The 24,967-nt window shown below is 40.3% G+C and overlaps 1 long non-coding RNA gene across 6 annotated transcripts in view; it reads left to right on the top strand.

The window, feature by feature from the left end:
• The window catches only part of LOC136317390 (uncharacterized), a 49,425-nt gene that overhangs the window by 7,658 nt on the left and 16,800 nt on the right, over positions 1-24,967 (top strand). For 2 of the 6 annotated variants that reach the window (XR_010727864.1, XR_010727859.1), the window contains exons 2-4: positions 501-607; positions 5,407-5,480; positions 7,960-8,137. This is a non-coding gene — a long non-coding RNA (uncharacterized lncRNA). Of the gene's footprint in view, positions 1-500; positions 608-5,406; positions 5,481-7,959; positions 8,154-24,967 lie in introns of all 6 variants that reach the window. The other 4 variants (XR_010727860.1, XR_010727865.1, XR_010727862.1 and 1 more) reach the window with 4 other exon arrangements.

Here is a 24,967-nt window from a genome sequence, read left to right as displayed (position 1 = left end):
TCAGTGACTTCCAAAAGCTTCCTGCATGAAATTGGGCATTGCCCACAGGCTACTGATTCCTGAAATTCCAACAATTAGACCTATCTTTTAGGTTTTCACTCCTATTAGAATGTTAATTCCCCAAGAGGAAGAGAGAGGAAGAATGTCCCAGTAAGTATTGTTCACCATTGATGTCTTCTAAATGAAGTTATTTGTTCTTTATCCTAGAGAATTTTTTTTTAAAGATTTGATTTATTGATTTAGAGAGAAGAAAGAGGGAAGAGGGGGAGGGGAAGAGCAGGAAGCATCAACTTCTAGGTATTAGTTCCATCTTCTTTGAGCCTTGAAGAGGGTTTTGAGTAAATATTTTTTAAAGAGTTTATTTATTCATTTTAGAAGAGAGAGAAAGGAGGGGGGAGGAGCAGGAAGCTTAAAGAGTTTATTTATTCATTTTAGAGAGAATAGAGGGAAGGGAGGAGGGAGGAGCAGGAAGTATCAACTCCCATATGTGTCTTGACCAGGTCGATGCTTTAGCCGCTGCCACCACAGGTCAGGCTGAAGGGGATTTTCAACCGGTGACCTCAGAATTCCAGGAAGATGCTTTATCCACTGCGCCAGCACCAGTCAGGTATGCCCAGGGCATTGTTTAAGGGGGAAATATGAGACAGTAGGGCTCTGAAACAGAGAAGGTACTAAGAATGAGAAAAGTTCAGATAAAAAAGACTGAGTTCCACAGAAACAAACTCTGCTTTTTTAATATGAATTTCTTATGCTCAATTTATGTAATATTTATCAAATACCTAATCTGTGTCAGGCTTTGCACTAGGTGCAAGGTTATAGCAGTGAAAAGAGCAGACATGTTCCATGTCCTCAATGACTTTATAATCTGGTAAAGTGAGATACATTGGTAAAGACCTGATTTTGTGTGGAGAGCATAAAATAGTGCACAGAGTAGGGAAGGTATTGGTTTTGCACAGCTCTTTAGTTTACGAAACACCTTCTCACTCGTGATCCCATTGAATCTTCACAACCCAGTGAGCTTTGTGGAGCAGAGATTGGTATTTTTATTTTACACATGAGAAAACTAAGCTATAGCTAAACAGTCAGGACTAGAATACAGATTTCGTCATCTTTTCACTACATACTTCAACTTGTCACGCACAGAGACCTGTCTATTCTCCTTGGCTCACAGTGCTGGAGTTATAAAGGTGTGACTGGATGAGCTACATTTTCCATCTTCCCTCACACCCTTCAAAATCTACTCTCCTGCCTGACCAGGCGGAGACGCAGTGGATAGAGCGTCGGATTGGGACGCGGAGAACCCAGGTTCGAGACCCCGAGGCTGCCAGCTTGAGCGCGGGCTCATCTGGTTTGAGCAATGCTCACCAGCTAGAGCCCAAGGTCGCTGGCTCAAGCAAGGGATCACTCGGTTTGCTGTAGCCCCACGATCAAGGCACATATGAGAAAGCAATCAATGAACAACTAAGGAGCCTCAACGAAGAATTGATGTTTCTCATCTCTCTCCCTTCCTGTCTGTCTGTCCCTATCTGTCCCCTCTCTGACTCTGTCGCTATCACACACAAAAAAATCTCCTGAATGTTTCTAAAAATTCAACAAATACTTAAGGGAATGAAGGAGGCATAAGTGAGGAGATTCTTAGCCAAACGATATATACACATTGTATAGGGATACACTAGAATTCTTCATGAATTCTTTGTCAGACTCTTGCTTTAGCCAAGTAGAATAGTAAGTGGCATTATTGATAACCTCTAATAAAAAAATAAAATAAAAATAAAACACCACAGTCTATTCAAATGTTAACTGAAGCTCTCTATTACTGGGTAATTTCAGGGAAATCCAAAACATGTTTCTGCTTTACTTGCATTTATCTCATAAAAATGTTTAGAGAGAACTATGTGCTGCCCCAGTGCCTCTTGTGACCTCTTTAAATAAGCTTTTTTAAGTTATCTGTTGCTCTTCTTAAAAGTAGGCCTTTCTGTATTAAGAACGGCTATTTGTTTTTAACATGCCAGAGTACTGCATTTTGGCTCAAATACGCTATGCAATTTGAATTAAGTTTGAAAGCTTTGACTGAAGAGTGAAAAGCAAAGTTCTAAACTTAGTCATAATAACCTCTCTCAGATTTCAGGCTTCCCAATTCACAACACACTTTGAATTTAGATTCTAGGCATACCTTTGAGACTAAGGTTTTAAAAATCAAACCCAGGTTTACTTTCCACACCTTTATACTCTTCTACTTAAAATAATCAAGAATTGCTCTTCGTTGGTGACCACGCAAAGTATATGTTCCTATTTTTTGGCTTAAAATACCAACAATTTGTTATTTCTCAGGATTCTGTGGATTGAGAGGGCTCAACTGTTGTGATTTAATGTGGCATTGTCTGAAGCCACTCTTGCAGCTTCTTTCAACTAGGAGCTTGACTAAGGCTGAAAAATTCAAGATTGCTTTGTTCCGTGGTTTGGTGCCTTAGCTAGGTTAGCTGATATGGCTGGAAGCTGCTGGACCTTTCTCTCTATCCAGGGTAGTCAGACGTTTTTACATTGTGGTTCAGGGCTCCGCTATCTCTATGACCTCCCTCATTTTTCCCTAGCTTTTTTTGTTGCTGTTGTTGTTATATGTGTGTGTGAAACCACTTTTTATTTATCATTTATTGATATTAGAGAGAGAAAGAGAGGAAGGGAGAGATAAAGTAACATCAATCTGTTGTTCCACCTATGCATGCATTCATTGGTAGATTCTTGTATGTGCCCTGACCGGCGATCAAACCCACAATGTTTGCATATCAATACAATGCTGTAACCAACTTTGCTACCCAGAAAGGGCTCCAACATTTCTTTAAGTATGATAAAATACACAAAATGTAAATTTACTACTTTAACCATTTTAAAGTGTCTAATTCAGTGACATTTAGTCATTCCAATGTTGTGGAACTATCTTCACTATCTAGTTCCAGAACATTTTCATGACCCCAAAAGAAAATCTCCCAATAACCAATCACTTTCCATTTCTTCCCTCCTTCCAACCACAGCTATTCACTAATTTCCTTTATGACCCTATGGAATTGCTTTGTCTGGATATTTTGTATAAATAATATTATTCAATATGTGGCCTTTTAGAATTAGCATGTTTTGATTTTTTTTATTCATTTTTTTTTTTTTTTTTTTTATTCATTTTAGAAAGGAGAGAGAGAGAGAGAAGGGGGGAGGAGCAGGAAGCATCAACTCCCATATGTGCCTTGACCAGGCAAGCCCAGGGTTTCGAACCGGCGACCTCAGCATTTCTAGGTCGACGCTTTATCCACTGCGCCACCACAGGTCAGGCGTTTTTATTCATTTTTTTAGAAAGAGAGGGGAGAGAGAGAGAAAGAGGTGGGGAGGAGCAGGAAGCATCAACTCCCACACATTACTGGACCAGGCAAGCCCAGGGCTTTGAACCGGTGACCTTAGCGTTTCTAGGTCAACACCCCATCCGCTGAGCAACCACAAGTCAGGCCTATAATTAATACGTTTTAGAGATTCATCTACCTTGTAGCATGTCTCAGTACTTCATTATTTTTTATTGTGAATAATATTCCATTGTATAGATATACCACATTTTTATCCACTCATCAGTTGATGGATATTTAAGTTATTTCCACTTTTTGGCTTTGGTGAATAATATTCTTAATTTCCCTTTCAAGTAGTTAATTGCTAGTGTATAGAAATACAACTCAATTTGTATCCTGCACCATTGCTGAATTCATTATCAATTTATTAAGACGAATAGTATTTTTCTGCATGTTTTAAGATTATATATATATATGATCATATCATCTATGAATAGAAATAGTTTACTTTTACTTTTCCAATTTTTATGCTTTTTTTGTTTGTTTGTATTTTTCTGAAGTTGGTTTGTTTGTATTTTTCTGAAGTTGGAAACAGGGAGGCAGTCAGACAGACTCCTGCATGCGCCCAACTGAGATCCACCCAGCATGCCCACCAGGGAGCGATGCTCTGCCCATCTGGAGCATCACTCTGTTGCAACCAGGGCCATTCTAGCGCCTGAGGCAGAGGCCATGGAGCCATCCTTAGCGCCCGAACCAACTTTGCTCCAATGGAGCCCCGGCTGCTGGAGGGGAAGAGAGAGACAGAGAGGAAGGAGAGGGGGATGGGTGAAGAAGCAGATGGGCGCTTCTCCTGTGTGCCCTGGCCGGGAATCGAACCCGGGACTCCTGCACGCCAGGCCGACGCTCTACCACTGAGCCAACTGGCCAGGGCCAATTTTGATACTTTTTATAGATTTTCTTGCCTAATTGCTCTTGTTAGAACTTCCAGGGCAAAGTTGAATTGCAGTGGTGAGAGTGGGTATATTGGTCTTGTGCTTGATCTTAGAGGGAAAGCTTTCAGAATTCCATCACTGGGTGTGATATTAGCTGTGGTTTTAATTAATAAATGCCCTTTATAATGCTGAAGAGGTTCATTTTCATTCCTAGTTTGGTGATTGTTTTTATGATGATAAAGTGCTAGAACTTATCACATGCTTTTTCTGCATCAATTAAGGTGTTATTTCCTTTATTCTATCTATGGGGTGAATTACATTGATTGATATTCATATATTAAAACACTTGCATTCCTGGAATAAATTTCAATTGATCATGGTTTATAATCTTTTTAATATGTTGCTGATTTGATTTGCTAATATTTTGTTGACAATTGTTGTATCTATGTACTTATGGAATATAGTCTGTAGCTTTTTTTTTGTGGCAAAGACAGAGTCAGAGAGAGAGACAGATAGGGACAGACATACAGGAAGGGAGAGAGATGAGAAACATCAATTCTTTGTTGCAGCTCCTTAGTTGTTCATTGATTGATTTCTCATATGTGCCTTGACGGGGGTGGGGGGGTGGGGGGAGGCACAGCTGACCAAGTTACCTGTTGCTTGAGCCAGCAACCTTGGGCTCAAGCTGGAGACCTAGGAGTCTCAAACCTGGGTCCTCCACATCCCAGTTCAATGCTCTGTCCACTGCGCCACCATCTGGTCAGGCCGTAGCTTTCTTTTATTTGTAGTGTCATGCTTTGGTTTCATAGAATGAGTTAGGAGATGTTTCCTAGTCTTTTTATTTTTTGGTAGCATTTGAAAACTATTGGTGTTAATTCTTTTTCAAACTTTTGGTAAATTTACTAGTGAAGCCATCTAGTCCTGGATTTTTTCTTTTGGGGAGAGGTTTTATGTTACTGATTTAATGTCCTTATTTGGTATAGGTTTGTTCTGGTTTTCTGTGTCTTTATAAGCCAGATTTGGTAGTTTATATGTTTCTTGGAATTTGTCTATTTCATCAAGTTATCTAAATTTTTGGCTTTCAATTGATCATAATGGTACTGTGTCTATAAAGCTGTGGCAATGTGTATATATTTTTTAAATTACAGAACAAGGTCCATAATTGTGCAGGCTGCCATCTCCAGAGCAGTGACTCAGCTAAGAAATGAGGAGTGGTAGGTTGGTAAGCAAAAATGCCACAATGCTCTCTTACTGTATTTTAGCAGTCTTTCTTTATTAAGCACTCTTTTTTTTTTCTTTTTACTTATTAGATTCTAGAATTCTGAAAAAGTTGATTCTGCTAGATTTCCCCACCTTAATGGTTCCTTCAATGGATGATGAATCCTTGGAGCTCCCTCTTCCTTCATTCTCAGTGATATCACTTGCCCACAACATTTCATTTTGTTTATGAAACTTTTCAATCCTGCAGCAAGGATGAAAGACTAGTACAGTGAAGACTTACCACGAAGTGTCTATAATTAATACAGTATTATATATTTTTTAATCATATCCTCATCTTATACTGTGATGCATTTCAAAGTAAATTGCAGATTTCCATACAATCTGACACTCACAAATGTATCTCATGAACAGAACTCAGTACTTTTTTTTTTTAACTTTTTTTTTTAATTTATTTATTCATTTTTTAGAAAGGAGAGAGAGAGGGTAAGAGAGAGAGAAGGGGGGAGGAGCAGGAAGCATCAACTCCCATATGTGCCTTGACCAGGCAACCTCAGCATTTCCAGGTCGACACCTTATCCACTGCACCACCACAGGTCAGGCCAGTACTTCTTTATATAAGATTTTAAACTTTGATATAAAATATATACATAAAGGAACTCACAATTATTAAGTGTATGCTTACTGAGTTTTTCTTTTTTTTTTACAGAGATAGAGAGAGAGTCAGAGAGAGGGATAGACATGGACAGACAGACAGGAACGGAGAGATGAGAAGCATCAATCATTAGTTTTTCGTTGCGCATTGCGACACCTTAGTTGTTCATTGATTTCTTTCTCATATGTGCCTTGACCGTGGGCCTTCAGCAGACCGAATAACCCCTTGCTGGAGCCAGCGACCTTGGGTTTAAACTGGTGAGGTTTTGCTCAAACTAGGTGAGCCCACGCTCAAGCTGGTGAACTCGGGGTCTCAATCCTGGTTTCTCGGCATCCCAATCCGACGCTCTATCCACTGCGCCACCGCCTGGTCAGGCGCTTACTGAGTTTTGACATGTATAGCTCCATATTCTTTTTTCATAAGCATAGAAACCTCACTTTAACCAGGGTGCTTGGCTTGTTAGAGTGTTGTCCCAATACAGCAAGGTTGCAGGTTAGATCACACATCCAAGCACATACAAGAGTTGAGCAATGAATGCATGAATGTGTGGAATAGCAAATTGATTATTTCTCTCTCTCCCCTTTCATCTCTCTCCAAAATCCCTAAATTGAAGAAATGTTTAGTTTAAAAAAAAAAACACGTAAAATGGGCTCCCAACATTTTAATATACCCTTGAAGGACACCATAAATGTGTGTGTGATGGAGCAAGATTAGAGGAATTCCCCAGAAACTCTGATGAGGTTGATAAGGTCTTGACCTAAGTAAAAGATAGTTACAGGACATTTGGCCCAACTATACTATCTGATGGTTATCTCCATAATATCCACACAAAATCTATCACTGGATTGCATACCTTCAGGGATTGGCATCACACCAGTTCTGGAAGTAGTCCTTTCTACCTTTTGACAGTTTAGAGTGTTTTTATATAGAGATTGATATAGAGCTACATACAACAAGTTTGTATCGGCAAGTAGACCTTGGTAGCCTGAAGCCACTGCAGACAGTCCTTATGTTTGTAAAGAGCCAGAATATATCTTTGTTCCTTTGACTACATTTCACTGATAATGGCCCCCATCAACTCCCTCATTTGATTTTGAATGCTTTATCAAACAAAGCCTCCTTTAAATGCCATTGCCTTAAGCCAAGGACAGGCTTCCACTGAGGGGCTATTGTCCAAATCAAAGGAAGCTGAGTACTTTTAACTTCTCCTTTTATTTGATACTGAACTGTTGTAAATAAGGCATATTTCCCTTCAATGCAAACCTTAGTTAAGCTTCCTTATAAGACCTTGGCTCATGCCCTGCAGGCTGATTCAGTGTTTCTTTAATAATTTTATGCTGCCATCTGGTGGCTGTATCAGGCAATCCTCACCTTTGTTTCAACTCGATTGGAAGAGAGGAACCATAGGTTACCAAAGTGACAAACCCAGAAGTAAAACTGGAATCTTTTAAAATAAGGACTTGTTTCTTCCCTCCCATATAATTCCTGATGTATGCCGTGAATTTGGTTTAAGTGAAGCCTGAAGGTGATAAGTGGCAGGAGAGAGCAGGGCTCTTCCTAGGTATGATGCAGGGTCCTAGGCAAATATTTTTTTGGAAGTCCCTTTCTATATAAATAACCTGTTTATTATATATTCTAAAATTTGCAGGCCCATGTGAGATATAGTTATTTATCAATCAAGATTTAGAATAATGGGCAGAGAAGAGGTACTTATGTATTTGTTTATTCAATAGTTCATGTGAAAATTCTTCATAATGTCCATGTACCATCTCTTCCTTTTTGGGTCCAGAAAACTGTTCATATATATTTTTTTTATTTGTTTTTTTAGAGAGAGACAGAAACATCAATCTGTTCCTGTATGCATCCTAATCAGGGATGGAACCCGCAAGGCAACATTTGCATATCCGGAGGCTATTCCGACCAACAGAACTATCCAGCTGGGTCATGCTTTTATTGTCAAATGCACCTTAAATGGATAATTTAATACCTCACAGTAGGAGAGAAAGGTAATAGGAGAGAAAGGTAACAACACTGTTGCTACTTCTAACACTATTCTTTGGAACCTGTTTGTACCAAAAAGTATCGATTTCTTGCTTCTGCCATTCTTTTAGCCTAGGTATCGGCAAGTAGACCTTGGTAGCCTGAAAATGTCCTGTGTCCAATGTGAGTGAGAGTCACCCAAAATCATGTTATCAACATTTCGGCAGCTTTAATCTCACCCGATCTCACAAAGGAAATTACTATGACCATCAATGGTATGGTAGTAATCTGCAATCCTGGCTATCCTTGGAAACCAGGGCCTAGACACCAGACTGTAGGACAATCAGTTTATCACTCATCTTTTTACCTTTTTTGGTGTTTTTTTTGAAACAAAATGTTTTAATTTCATAGTCTTTTTTTTTTTTTTTTGTAGTTGATGCTCTTTGAGTGTTAAGAGCTGTATTTGATAGGTCTAGTTACCTTAACAATTGGTAGCCTGTGTTTACAACACAATAAACTAAAATAGGTTAAATTCTAGAGCAGGATCAAATTATTCGTGATAGTATTATTTCATGGCCTATGAAAGAGTTTAAAACTGGTGGTCAGATGGTCTTATAGTATTGCTGCTGATTGCAGTTGGTTTGCTTTTTTGGTCCTCCTGGTTAGTCCAAGCTGAGATCCCGGGTGTTAAATACCACTTATATATAATCGCTTTTTTCTTGACAACTGAGTGATATCAAAGTGGTCATAGTTACCGCTTTTTACAGGTATCGTTGTTATTTTTCAAATGTATCATGATCATTACACTGATTTTAACCTTCATACAAATTCCACAATTCTCGCTAGAGAAAGTTGACACGCAAGTTCTCTGAAGTGTACTAAAAGTTATCTGAGTCCAAAGCTCTCTACTCTGGGATCCTAATGTTGCTACTAGCTTTTTAAATCAAAGAAATCAATATCCCTCAATCTCAATTGACCAATTTATACAATGAAATAATTCTTTTTTTTCTTTTCTTTTTTTTTAATTCTTTTTTTTTCTATTTTTCTCACTAGGAATTTGTGAAAACTTAAATTAGGATGAAATATTTTATAACAGGCCTTGTTTTTAGACTTTTGCTCCATAATTTAATATTTGGGTGTTCAGGAAGGCTCCTGTGGAGAATCATCTTCCAGAATCAGATTCTATTATTAAATTCTCTTTGTAGTAAGCATTGTGTTGTCAAAGGTACTTCTTTTGTAACAAAGTATCCTCATTTGGTCATTTGAAATGACAAGTCAGATAACTTTTTTTTTTTCCTTCGCAAACCAAGATCATTTCAAAGATGGAATGTACTCTTTAAGAAATTTGCATTCTTTGTTATTTATCTGGAGATTGGATGACATGTTTGTCTGATAGTATTACTTTCCAGTTCAGTCAGTGGGAAGGCAGTATATTCTTTGACTTTCTAAGAGTTGTTGTGTGATATAAGTCATACATAATACTCCTTGATTATTTAGGGACCAAATTGGTATTCTGTGAAATTCCTTTCGTTCCTTCCTCTCTCTTGCTCACTATCTGACTTTTATAAGCAGTTTTTGTATCCTATGATCACAGTCCATACAAAGATAGAGTACTGTATCAGAAAATACACGGAAGAATCAGTGTGTGACGTCATGTCCATCATGTTACTTTTATGGGTGTTTATTTCATAATCTATCAAACCGATGAGTAGAGCTTCACTATCACATTAGATAATGGAAGATACAGACCCTTGAAGGGGGTTCTAACTTTTTAGACCCTTCCTAACTTCTTTGGTTCAAAAGTTTGCTGCCCGGAGTTACACATTCTGTCTGAATTTGGCATTTGAATACTTATTAACATATCAAAGCTCTAACTTCTCCTTTCTTCTTTTTCAAAACCAAATTAAACTAAATGCTTTCCTGTTGTTATGCTGTTTATGGAGAATTGTAGCATCAATTATGTAATTTTATTTACTCAAGGGCCCTATTTTATAGATGATAGCCCATTGAAGTTATGGCTCCTGGACTACAAATGAAGCCTACTTCCAGCAGTATTTTTTCAGATGTGTTGATGTTTTCTTGTAATCTCCATTTTTCTCTTTAATGAATAATTTTTTTAAGTGTCTAAACTATAAAGATGTCTAGCTTTCCATCTTCTAGGCCACGCCTGTTCTGCTCCCTCCGCCCTCAGTCTCCACCCCCCCCCCACGGACTTCTTAAAGCACTGCAGTTTGCTGCTGCCGCCATATTTCTTCTTCTCCCGGGGTGAAATGGAATCTTGCTAATAGCAGATATTTTTTCCTATATGGTTCTTTCTGGAACATTTGCCAGCTCCCAACTATTCCTTATGACATATTTCTTTTAGAAAATTTACCAAAATTCTGTAAAATATTTAAATTTTCAATTTTCTCCAGATATTTTCTTGACACCACCATATGTTTCTATTGAGATATTTATAGGCCATTTTACATGTTAAAGGAAATTTTCTTTTCATTAATTTCTGGTGAGATGTCTTTTATTTTTTCTCCTTTTCTTTTTTTTTTTTTTTTTTTGTGGTTTTTCTATTCCTTCCGGTTTTCTATATTATATTCATCAGGGTTGTGGATACCTGGCTTTATTTTTTTTTTTTTAATTGCCCATCGGGGCCGCGGATACCTGCTTTAATCTTTTTCCTATCCTTAGCCCATCGGGGCCTCGGATACCTGTTATTTTAAAAAAAACTTTTTGGCCCACCGGGGCCTCGGATACCTGCTTCAATTTTTTTCTCGCCCATCGGGGCCGCGGATACCTGCTTTAATTTCTTTTTCTTGCCCATCGGGGCCGCGGATACCTGCTTAGATTTTTTTTTTTTAATCGTTTGAAAATTGGTTTTCTGTGATTCGTTGTATCTGGAATGTCTACAGATTTTTGCTGCTAATCGTTTGGTGTTGTGTGAGTGGACCTACGGCTTTGGCTGGGAGATGACTGCAGTTAGGCTAAGGGGTTTTTTAGGCTGAAGAGGAAATATGGCGACGGGCCACTTGAGCTTTGCCTCGCGGTTCAGCTAATGGTTGTGCTAAGTATAAAGCAGGGAGGCAGTATGGATCGCAGGACAGGCAGACGCAGTTTCATGAACTAAGTATTTTGAATGAGCTGACATGGGGCTTGTTAGCAGCTTTGCATGAATTGTGTCCTGAGGTAAAAGAATAGGACTGTCATGTGTCAAATTACAAGGGGCTATTTGGAAACGAGAAGCAGAGCTCAAAATGGCGGCTAGACTTTGTGGTATTGCTCAGCATGTCTGTCTGCTTTGTTACACTGTCCAAAATGGCGGGTTCGATTTTGCCCCGGTGTTCAAATGGCGGGAAGGCTGCATCATGGTGGTGTCTTTGTTCCTAGTGTGCAGCATGGCGGAAATATTCTGTTACATGATATAAGATGGCGGCGCAAGTACTGTACTTGCCGCAATGTAAAACATGGCGGGCCTTTGTCTTTGCCGCGTGCGTTTTCTGACAGGTTTTGCAGCAGGGACAATATGGTAGACCTTGACCATTTCCTGGCAGTTTGTTACATGGATGACCTGGCAGGTGTTCTTGGAGATACATCCTTGGCGGGCTTGGCTGCAGGTGCGCCTGCCGCGTTGTTAAAGATGGCGGGTATTTCCGCATTAGCTGCAAAACTGAGAAAAAATGGGATGGTCAGTGTTGGATTGCCGCATTACATGCCCAATCAGACAATGTAGTACAGTTGGGTACAGCCAATTAATGGCGAACGGAATTAGATGAAGTTAGGTTCCTCGCTGCCGTCTTTATTCAGCCAATCAGGAGGCAGAAACAGAGGGGCCACAGGCTTACGTCTTCTCCAGTGGGTGGTGCTCAAGGTCTTTCCAAGGACATTTGTCCTTTTCAACTCCCTCTCTTACTAGCTCCCTCCCCTCTAGCATTGACCCTTGCAATGCTGGATATCTGGTTGTTCAGTCCTCTGCCCTACCACACTAGCCTGGGGCAGTACTCCATCCTGCCAAGTGTGAATGAACATGGCAGTGAGTCCCGACGAGGACCAAAATGTATTCCAGATGATCGTTGGCCAACAGGTGGCAGAAGAGGAATCCCTGCCTTCAAGAGGAACACCTACCCCGTGGCTAATGCTGGGGTTGGATTTTGATTTCTACTTATTTCTTGGATGCCAGTCATAAATAATTCAATTATGTGGTTTACTAGAGATATATTTAAGCCTTTGTTTGTTGAATTAGTTTCAGTTACATTTAATGACTTCATTTATGAGTTCCTTAAAACTTGTTAAACTTTCAATTTCTTTTTTATAAGTGGCTTAAACTTTCTTTTTTTTAAGATATCCAAAGTCAAATAATTTCACATTAAATTTTTTCACTTTTTTACATTGAAATTAATAAACTACTTCGCTGTGGAATTTTGAAGAGTCTTACAGCACACATAAATAGTTAATGAAAAATTTAACTTTATGACCAACTAAAAATATATATTTGAAGATCCATTCCACTCCAGGTCTTGCTCTGTTTCCATCTTTAATGCTGCACTAATTAAATAGTAACCAACCTATCACACAGAAAGCTTGAATTGCTGTGAACTTCTCATTCATACTTAAATTGGAGTATTAAGTGCCCATATTTTCAATTTTCTATGATGCTCTGCCTCCACGGTACCCAGCTCTGCCCTCAGAACTCCCCCCAGTCTAGCCCCAGTCCTTCTGTCCCCATTCCCCCAGTCGGGTCCAAGCCCTAGCCCCAGCCCCTGCCCCAAACCCAGTCCCAATGCCCAGCCCCGGCCCCGGCCCTGGCCCCGGCCCAAGCCATCCCCTTCAGCCCTGCTATTAAATCCACTGCAATCAGAGTCCATGCTTCTGGGACAGTTAAACTTGTTGTCTCGCCCAAAATCGATATTCCATACCCCTTGCATTTCCACTAGGCACTGCTGACTATTTAAGACCATGTTTCATGAATAATTAATGATTAGAATCCCAATTGTCCACATACCTGTTTATTACACAAATTCTTTGTAACTTCAGACAATATCAGAGATGTTAATGCTCAAAGGCCTTTAATTTGGAATATTAATGGACACAGTTATTGCTCATGATCTTGCTTAACGGGTAACACACACACCCATGCTCTTTATTACTCATAGGTTGTGGGAATACGTAAAAATCCTCATTGCCCATAGTCCACTCATTAGTCTAAGATAAGCCTTATCTCTATGCCATTGTTATCTTCTCTTAAGGAGTTGATGTGCATAATTGCATATGTCCTGTACAATAAAAATAAGTTTAATCCTACCCCATCACACTGGGTATTACTCAGAGCAAAGATTATTCAAGAACTCACCTCTTAGACAGTCTGCACAGTCATACTTGTCAGGAGTACTGTCCTTTTGGAAGGTCCAGTGTATCCATTTGGTTGCTGTAATGTGGGCCCAGTACTCATGGACCCGTCTTGATTTCATTATATCAGTGACTGCATATGCACATGTCTGACCAAGCCACACCCACTTCCTTATTATTCTAGGAGGGCACCTTTAGTACTTAAGAAAAATACACTAAGACAAATTATGTGCTCATTTGATTACAACTGACCTTTGAATCAGGAATGCACCACCAACTTTACATCTGAAAAGTGATAATCAAGGCTTTTCTCACAAATCTATCTTGTGCAAAATTAGAATCCCCAAAGTTTCCATCTGTTAACCTGGATCTCTTTGAATTACTACAGAGGGTACTTGTGACTGTTAATGTGCTAAAAAGAGCTAATGTCCCTTTTGTTAGTCTGGGACACCATCCCCTCCTCAATTGCATTTAAACAGAGAGTAACTGGGACAGTTAAAGTGTTTAAATGCCACTACTGTTCTTGGATATATCCAAGATCCTGACATTTCCATTAAAATACGGGTTCCTGGGACAGCTAATATACTTTATAGTCACTAAGTCATTAAGTTATTATAGAACCCATCCATCCTCACTTTGCATTAAAACAGATTCCTTGGGACAGTCAATGGGCCTAAATGCTGCTACTGTCTGTTAGTCATATAGAACCCACCCATCTCCACTTTGCATTAAAACAGAGTCCTTGCCTGACCTGTGGTTGCGCAGTGGATAAAGCCTCAACCTGGAAACACTGAGGTTGCCGGTTCAAAACCCTGGGCTTGCCTGGTCAAGGCACATATGGGAGTTGATGCTTCCTGCTCCTCCCCCCCTCCCCTCTCTATAATGAATAAATAAAATCTTTAAAAAAAAAAAAACAACAGAGTCCAGGGACCAGTTAATGATCATAAATGCCACTACTGTCCTTTAGTCATAGAACCCACCCATTCCTCCCCCCCACTTTTCATTAAAGAGAGGATCCTTGGGACAGTCAGTGAACTTTAATTAATGCCATTACTGTCCTTTATTTACATAGACCCCACATCCTCACTTTGTATTAAACTGAGGGTCTTTGGACAGTAAATGAGCCTAAATGCTGCTACTGTCCATTAGTAATATGGAACCTACCCATCCCCACTTTGCATTAAATCAGGGGGTCCGTGGGACACTGGGCCTAAATGCCACTACTGACCTTAAGTCATAGAACTTACCCTTCCCTGCTTTGCATTAAATCAAATGGTCCTTGGGACTGTCAGTGAACTTTAATGCCATCACTGTCCTTTAGTTATATGGAACCCAGCGTACCAAGTTTGCATTAAACAGAGAGTCCTTAGAACAATCAGTGAGCATAAATGCCACTACTGTCCTTTAGTCCTATAGAACCCACAGCCTCACTTTGCATTAAATCATAAGCGCCTTCGGACAATCAGTGAGCTTAAATGCCACTACTGTCCTTTAGTTACATAGACCCCACATCCTCACTTTGCATTAAACTGAGGGTCTTTGGACAGTAAATGAGCCTAAATGCTGCTACTGTCCATTATTCATATAGAACTTACCCTTCCCTGCTTTGCATTAAATTGAATGGTCCTTGGGACAGTCAGTGAACTTTAATTAATGCCTTTACTGTCCTTTATTTACATAGACCCCCACATCCTCACTTTGTATTAAACTGAGGGTCTTTGGACAGTAAATGAGCCTAAATGCTGCTACTGTCCATTATTCATATAGAACTTACCCTTCCCTGCTTTGCATTAAATTGAATGGTCCTTGGGACAGTCAGTGAACTTTAATTAATGCCTTTACTGTCCTTTATTTACATAGACCCCCACATCCTCACTTTGTATTAAACTGAGGGTCTTTGGACAGTAAATAAGCCTAAATGCTGCTACTGTCCATTAGTAATATAGAACCTACCCATCCCCACTTTGCATTAAATCAGGGGGTCCGTGGGACACTGGGCTTAAATGCCGCTACTGTCCTTTAGTCATATAGAACTTACTCTTCCCGCTTTGCATTAAATCAAATGATCCTTGGGACTGTCAGTGAACTTTAATGCCATTACTGTCCTTTAGTTATATGGAACCCAGCCTACCGAGTTTGCATTAAACAGAGGGTCCTTGCAACAGTCAGTGAGCATAAATGCTGCTACTGTCCTTTAGTCCTATAGAATCCACAACCTCACTTTGCATTAAATCATAAGCGCCTTGGGACAATCAGTGAGCTTAAATGCCACTACTGTCCTTTAGTCATATAGAACCCACTCATCCCCACTTTCATTAAACAGAGGGTCCTTGTGACAGACAATGAGCCTAAATGGTGCTACTGTTCTTAGACATATAGAACCTACCTGTCCCCACTTGGCATTAAATCAGAGGTACTTGGGACAGTCAAGGAGCTTAAATGCCTCTATTGTCCTTTGGTTGTACAGAACCTACCCATCCTCACTCTTCATTAAACAGGGTCCTTGAGACAGTCAATGAATTTAAATGCCATTACTGTCTTTAGTCATATAGAACCCAGCCTTCCATAGTTTGCATTAAGCAGAGGGTCGTCTGGGCAGTCTATGGGCCTAAATGCCGCTACTGTCTGTTAGTCATATACAACCCACCCATCTCCACTTAGCATTAAAACAGAGGATCCTTGGGACAGTCAATGAACTTAAATGCCACTACTGTCCTTTTGTCATATAGAACCCAGCCTTCCATAGTTTGCATTAAACATAGGGTCCTTGGGACAATGAGCATAAATGCTGCTACTGTCCTTTAGTCATATAGAACCCACAACCTCACTTTGCATTAAATCATAAGTGCCTTGGGACAATCAGTGAGTTTAAATGCCACTACTGTCCTTTAGTTACATAGAATCCACATTCTCACTTTGCATTAAAACAGAGGGTCCTTGGGACAGTCAATGAACTTAAATGCCACTACTGTCCTTTTGTTATATAGAACCCACTCATCCCCACTTTCATTAAACAGAGGGTCCTTGTGACAGTCAATGAGCCTAAAGGGTGCTACTGTTCTTAGACATATAGAACCTATCTGTCCCCACTCTGCATTAAATCAGAGGGTCCTTGGGACAATGAGCTTAAATGCCACTACTGTCCTTTAGTCATATGAAACCCACTCATCCCCACTTTCATTAAAAAGAGGGTCCTTGTGACAGACAATGAGCCTAAATGGTGCTACTGTTCTTAGACATATAGAACCTACCCGTCCCCACTTGGCATTAAATCAGAGGGTCCTTGGGACAGTCAATGAACTTAAATGCCTCTTGTCCTTTACTTATATATGCATTACATCAGAAGGTCTTTGTGACAGTCAATGAGCTTAAATGCCACTACTGTCCTTTGGTTGTACAGAACCTACCCATCCTCACTCTGCATTAAACAGGGTCCTTGGGACAGTCAATGAATTTAAATGCCATTACTGTCTTTAGTCATATAGAACCCAGCCTTCCATAGTTTGCGTTAAGCAGAGGTTCCTTGGGACAGTCAATGAGCATAAATGCTGCTACTGTCCTTTAGTCATATAGAACCCACAACCTCACTTTGCATTAAATCATAAGCGCCTTGGGACAATCAGTGTGCTTAAATGCTGCTACTGTCCTTTAGTTACATAGAACCCACAACCTCACTTTGCATTAAATCATAAGCGCCTTGGGACAATCAATGAGCTTAAATGCCACTACTGTCCTTTAGTTACATAGAACCCACATCCTCACTTTGCATTAAAACAGAGGGTCCTTGGGACAGTCAATGAACTTAAATGCCACTACTGTCCTTTAGTTACATAGAACCCACTCATCCCCACTTTCATTAAACAGAGGGTCCTTGTGACAGTCAATGAGCCTAAATGGTGCTACTGTTCTTAGACATATAGAACCTACCCGTCCCCACTTGGCATTAAATCAGAGGGTCCTTGGGACAGTCAACGAGCTTAAATGCCTCTTGTCCTTTACTTATATATGCATTACATCAGAAGGTCTTTGTGACAGTCAATGAGCTTAAATGCCACTACTGTCCTTTGGTTGTACAGAACCTACCCATCCTCACTCTGCATTCAACAGGGTCCTTGGGACAGTCAATGAATTTAAATGCCATTACTGTCTTTAGTCATATAGAACCCACAACCTCACTTTGCATTAAATCATAAGCGCCTTGGGACAATCAGTGAGCTTAAATGCTGCTACTGTCCTTTAGTTACATAGAACCCACAACCTCACTTTGCATTAAATCATAAGCGCCTTGGGACAATCAGTGAGCTTAAATGCCACTACTGTCCTTTAGTCATAGAACTTATACTTCCCCGCTTTGCATTAAATCAAATTGTCCTTGGGACAGTCAATGAACTTAAATGCCACTACTGTCCTTTAGTCCTATAGAACCCACAACCTCACTTTGCATTAAATCATAAGCGCCTTGGGACAATCAGTGAGCTTAAATGCCACTACTGTCCTTTAGTTACATAGAACCCACATCCTCACTTTGCATTAAAACGGAGGGTCCTTGGGACAGTCAATGAGCTTAAATGCCACTACTGTCCTTTAGTCATATGAAACCCACTCATCCCCACTTTCATTAAACAGAGGGTCCTTGTGACAGACAATGAGCCTAAATGGTGCTACTGTTCTTAGACATATAGAACCTACCCGTCCCCACTTTGCATTAAATCAGAGGGTCCTTGGGACAGTCAATGAGCTTAAATGCCTCTTGTCCTTTACTTATATATGCATTACATCAGAAGGTCTTTGTGACAGTCAATGAGCTTAAATGCCACTACTGTCCTTTGGTTGTACAGAACCTACCCATCCTCACTCTGCATTAAACAGGGTCCTTGGGACAGTCAATGAATTTAAATGCCATTACTGTCTTTAGTCATATAGAACCCAGCCTTCCATAGTTTGCGTTAAGCAGAGGTTCCTTGGGACAGTCAATGAGCATAAATGCTGCTACTGTCCTTTAGTCATATAGAACCCACAACCTCACTTTGCATTAAATCATAAGCGCCTTGGGACAATCAGTGTGCTTAAATGCTGCTACTGTCCTTTAGTTACATAGAACCCACAACCTCACTTTGCATTAAATCATAAGCGCCTTGGGACAATCAATGAGCTTAAATGCCACTACTGTCCTTTAGTTACATAGAACCCACATCCTCACTTTGCATTAAAACAGAGGGTCCTTGGGACAGTCAATGAACTTAAATGCCACTACTGTCCTTTAGTTACATAGAACCCACTCATCCCCACTTTCATTAAACAGAGGGTCCTTGTGACAGTCAATGAGCCTAAATGGTGCTACTGTTCTTAGACATATAGAACCTACCCGTCCCCACTTGGCATTAAATCAGAGGGTCCTTGGGACAGTCAACGAGCTTAAATGCCTCTTGTCCTTTACTTATATATGCATTACATCAGAAGGTCTTTGTGACAGTCAATGAGCTTAAATGCCACTACTGTCCTTTGGTTGTACAGAACCTACCCATCCTCACTCTGCATTCAACAGGGTCCTTGGGACAGTCAATGAATTTAAATGCCATTACTGTCCTTTAGTCATATAGAACCCAGCCTTCCATAGTTTGCATTAAGCAGAGGTTCCTTGGGACAGTCAATGAGCATAAATGCTGCTACTGTCCTTTAGTCATATAAAACCCACAACCTCACTTTGCATTAAATCATAAGCGCCTTGGGACAATCAATGAGCTTAAATGCCACTACTGTCCTTTAGTTACATAGAACCCACATCCTCACTTTGCATTAAAACAGAGGGTCCTTGGGACAGTCAATGAACTTAAATGCCACTACTGTCCTTTAGTCCTATAGAACCCACAACCTCACTTTGCATTAAATCATAAGCGCCTTGGGACAGTGAACTTAAATGCCACTACTGTCCTTTAGTTATATAGAACCCACTCATCCCCACTTTCATTAAACGGAGGGTCCTTGTGACAGTCAATGAGCCTAAATGGTGCTACTGTTCTTAGACATATAAAACCTACCCGTCCCCACTTTGCATTAAATCAGAGGTCCTTGGGACAGTCAACGAGCTTAAATGCCTCTATTGTCCTTTACTGATATATGCATTACATCAGAAGGTCTTTGTGACAGTCAATGAGCTTAAATGCCACTACTGTCCTTTGGTTGTACAGAACCTACCCATCCTCACTCTGCATTCAACAGGGTCCTTGGGACAGTCAATGAATTTAAATGCCATTACTGTCCTTTAGTCATATAGAACCCAGCCTTCCATAGTTTGCATTAAACAGGGTCGTCTGGGCAGTCTATGGGCCTAAATGCCGCTACTGTCTGTTAGTTATATAGAACCCACCTATCTCCACTTAGCATTAAACATAGGGTCCTTGGGACAGTCAATGAGCTTAAATGCCACTACTGTCCTTTAGTCATATAGAACCCACTCATCTACACTTTCATTAAACAGAGAGTAGTTGTGACAGTCAATGAGCTTAAATGCCACTACTGTCCTTTAGTTATACAGAACCTACCCATCCTCACTCTGCATTAAACAGGGTCCTTGGGACAGTCAATGAATTTAAATGTCATTACTGTCCTGTAGTCATATAGAACCCAGCCTTCCATAATTTGCATTAAACAGAGGATTGTTTGGGCAGTCAGTGGGCCTAAATGCCGCTACTGTCTGTTAGTCATATTGAACCTACCCATCTCCACTTAGCATTAAAACAGAGGGTCCTTGGGACAGTCAATGAATAAATGCCACTACTGTCCTTTTGTTATATAGAACCCAGCCTTCCATAGTTTGCATTAAACATAGGGTCCTTGGGACAGTCAATGAGGGTAAATGCCGCTACTGTCCTTTAGTCCTATAGAACCCACAACCTCACTTTGCATTAAATCATAAGCGCCTTGGGACAGTGAGCTTAAATGCCACTACTGTCCTTTAGTCATATAGAACTCACTCATCCCCACTTTCATTAAACAGAGGGTCGTTGTAACAGTCTATGAGCCTAAATGGTGCTACTGTTCTTAGACATATAGAACCTACCCAACCCACTCTGCATTAAACATTGGGTCCTTGGGACAGTCAACGAGCTTAAATGCCACTACTGTCCTTTTGTCATATAGAACCCAGCCTTCCATAGTTTGCATTAAACATAGGGTCCTTGAGACAATCAATGAGCATAAATGCTGCTACTGTCCTTTAGTCCTGTAGAACCCACAACCTCACTTTGCATTAAATCATAAGTGCCTTGGGACAATCAGTGAGCTTAAATGCCACTACTGTCCTTTAGTTACATAGAATCCACATTCTCACTTTGCATTAAACTGAGTGTCTTGGGACAGTCAAGGAGCATAAGTAAGTAAATGCTGCTCCTGTCCATTATTCATATAGAACCTACCCATCCTTGCTTTGCATTAAATCAGATGGTCCTTGGGACAGTCAATGAACTTAACTGCCGTTACTGTCCTTTAGTTATATAGAACCCAACCTTCCATAGTTTTCATTAAACAGAGGGTCCTTAGGACAATGAGCCTAAATGCCGCTCCTGTCTCTTCTTTTAGTTTTGGCCCTCATCATCCCCTCCTCCTTATACATTATCACAGAAGGTACTTCTGACTAATTATGTGCTTATACATGGCTACTATCCCTTCTGTTAGTCTAAGATCCTATCTCTTATCCATTTACATTGTGGGAGCATATTGGTTAGTGATATGTGCCCAATTGGAGGTGTGGTACCTTGTGTTTGTGTCTTTTTCCATCTTTCCACTCTTTGCTACACAGCAGAGACTATTTGGGCCTGTAAATGGGTTTAATTGCAGCTACTGTTCATTCTGTTAGTTTACAATCCTGTGCCCTTCAAAGTGCCCATTTACTGGGCATATATTTGGTTCTGTAAAGTTACTTAACTGCATCAGTGGTTCTTTTTCTTTGTCTAGGTTCCCACTTACCTCCTACTCCTTTTACAATACCTGGATGGGTATCTGGGACTGTTCGTGTACTTAATTGGAACTGTGGTCCCTTCTGTAATTCCAGGATCCCATCCTGTCCTTTTCTCTTTGCATTGCCTAGGAGGGTTTTGGGGCCTGTTAAAAGTGATCAGTTGCAACTACTGTCCCTTCTGTTAGTCTAGGATTCCATCTCCTCCAACTCACTTAGCATTAAATCAGTGGACTGTTAAGGTGCTTAAAGGCAGCCACAGTCTCATCCCCATCCGATAGGCTGGGATCCATAACCTTAAACATCATTTGCATGACCATAGAGAGTACTGGGGACTTTGAATGTGGTTAAATCCAGATGTGGTCCCTTTAGTTAGTTAGGGGGCATAGGATCTTTTACTTCCTTTACATCAGTGGTCCCCAACCTTTTTTGGGCCACGGACCACTTTAATGTCAGAAAATATTTTCACAGACCGGCCTTTAGGGTGGGATAGATAAATGCACAAAATAAAATTATGCCACCGGCGTAAAAACTATGGTATTTTTAAATATAATTGTCAAACTTACGAGACAAGTGTCAAGAGTGAGTCCTAGATGGATGTAACAGAGGGAATCTGGTCATTTTTTAAAAATAAAACATCAGCCTTACCTGTGGTGGCACAGTGGATAAAGTGTTGATCTGGAACGCTGAGGTTGCCGGTTCAAAACCCTGGGCTTGCCTGGTCAAGGCACATATGGGAGTTGATGCTTCCTGCTCTTTCTCCCTTCTCTCTCTCCTCTCTCTCTAAAAATAAATAAATAAATAAAGTCTCAGACTTAAATATAAATAAAACGGAAATAATGTAAGTTATTTATTCTTTCTCTGCGGACCGGACCGGTACCAAATGGCCCATGGACCAGGACCGGTCCACGGCCCAGGGGTTGAGAACCACTGCTTTACATCATCTGGAAGTCATTTCAGAATTAAAGTTATAATTGTAACTATGATCCCATCTGTTAATCTAAGATTCCGTTTTATTGTACCCTATTTGCATTACAACAAAGGGTACTTGAAACTGTGAAGGAGTGTTACTTCCTGTCACATCTGTTAGCATTACAAGACAGGTTCTGAACACCAAGGTCCGTTCTTCTGCATTGTTAATTGTGCAATATTGCTTTTGTCCTTCTTCCTCTGCAGTAGATATAGACTTCACTCTTCCTTATATTCAGCAGTGGGCCCTTTACTAAGGACTTCTGTACTAGTATAAAGTGAGTCCTAGTAATTGACCACAACTATGTCTTTAATTTAAGGCCCCTGCACCCTCTTTATTTTACAAGAAGGTGTATTAATTACCTGTTGCTTTTATTTCTGGGACTGTTTATATGCAGAATTATGATGTTTATGTCCCCTCCCCCTTTAACTAATATCCCATTCTTTCTATATTATAGCAGGGGATGCTAAAGACCCAAAGTTACTCTCTTGGGACTGTTAATGTGCATTTTCTCCTGATAAGCAAATATCCTGATATTTCAGTATTGTAGCAGGATGCACCAGCCACATAAAATGTGGAGGACTGTACTGGTATCTCATCCCCATCATATCTCCTTTGCCTCAGGGGGGCTGACTAATTATGACTGCTTCCCTTGTACAGTTTAAATGTTCATAATTACAGTAACTCAGGCTCCTTTATAATATGATTCCATGTCCTTGCCCCATTTACATTACTGCAGGGGCTTCTGACTAGTTAGTCGGAGTCTTGATTCATCAAGATTCACTCTCCTAAACTGGTGCTGTGCATACTTACATTTGCTCCTGTACCTGTTTATCAGGTAAAGCCCCTCATCATTATATTTATATTCTAGCAGAAAGTGCCTACTACTAAAGACTTGACACACTGATGCAGTTAATGTGTACAACTTTTGTTGTCTTGTATGCACCCTCAGTTGTCAACAACTGTGCCTTCTCAATCAGGAGTCCTGTCCTATATTTATGGAAGTAGAGGTTGCTGACCTTAAAGCCCTTCTCTTGGGACTGTGAGTATGTTTAATTAGTTGTCCATGATCCTTTGAGTTAACTTGGGTGCCTGACTTCACTTTTTTTTTTTGCTTTACTGCATAGGATACTGTCCACTCAGTGCCCCTTTCTCAAACTGTTAATGTGAATAATATTAGGATCTTTCTCCCTTTTAAGTACGACAGGGAATTCTGACCCCTAAAATCCCATTTCTTGGCCTATTAATGTGATTGTAATTTTCTCTGGGTTCTTGTGTACTACCCCTTTCCCTTCCAGCATGAGTGCTCTCTCCACAAGGCTGTTACACTTGGACAGTCAAGGTACACAATTGTAATTGACTACAACCTGGGACATTGATGGGCATAATTCATATGGCTCATCCCATTTGAATAAGATTCTACCGTCTCAGACCCCTATTGTAGCAGGGGTACTGATCACATGAAAAGGCCTTTTTTCATGGCTTATTGGGCATAATTGCATTTGTACACTAGATAAGGACACCCTCTCCTTATTACTCCCTTGCCTTTTAGCAAAGAGTTCCCATTACTTTAAGATCCTTATATTTGTACAACATACAAGGTTTCAATTGACTATACCATGTGCCTTGGATATTAATGGAAATAATTTCAAATTGGTTCATCCTACCCTGTTGCCCTCTGTTTACAGTATACCATAGTTGCTGAACCGTAAATCCCCTTTTCTTGGGCCGTTCATGTGCATAATTGCATTTGTTTGGAATCTTGTGAACTAGACAAGGACATTGACCCCTTCACACCCTCTTCCTATGCCTTTCTGTAGGTGGTACCCACTGTTAAGAACTTTACATTTGGATAGTTAACATGCAGAATTTCCGTTTTCCATAACGCTATCACTTCTGTACTCTTTACCTCTTTTCACTACTGCAAGGGATACTGTTTTCCCCTAAGGCCCCATCAGTAGACTAAGTTCCAAGACCCCTCAGCTTCCCTTTGCAGTAAGTACAGCAGAGATGCTGATCAACCAAAGCCTTATTTGGAATCATTAATATCTGCAGTTACATTTTCTCCTGTTCTCTGCACTGAATACGCACACTACCTACCTTACTTAGCATTTTCAGCAGGTAGTGCCCCCTATACAAGAACATTCTTGTGCACAAATGTAATTTTGTAAGCATGTCTTATACCAGAATGACTGTACCCTCTTTACTTTGGAGCAAGGAGATGCTATTTAACTAGTGCCCCCCTTATTTTGGACTGTTAACATGAATATTTGCAATTACTTGTACCCCCTCTGTTATAGTAGAATACCATTCCCTTACACACCCCTTTGCATTACTGCAGAGGCTGCTGATCCACACAGAACTTCTGCAAATATTAATTGGCACAATGGCATTAACAATGGGCTTTTCTTCCCTGGCCTTTTTAAGCAAGCAACCCAGCCCCAATTTCCCATAGAATCATAAAGTATAAACATTACAGTATGCCCTGAATTTGTCCTTCAAACAGCAACCCACACTCCCCCCTCCTCCATTATTCCAGGACATAAAATTCCAAGTAGTCATGGTCTTACCCTTATGTTCCTTCTGTCCACTTCTTGC

Source organism: Saccopteryx bilineata, chromosome X, assembly GCF_036850765.1.
Source record: "Saccopteryx bilineata isolate mSacBil1 chromosome X, mSacBil1_pri_phased_curated, whole genome shotgun sequence".
NCBI lineage: Eukaryota > Metazoa > Chordata > Mammalia > Chiroptera > Emballonuridae > Saccopteryx > Saccopteryx bilineata.
The sequence above is the reverse complement of the archived record's forward strand: the minus strand, read 5'-3'. Positions and strand labels throughout refer to the sequence as shown.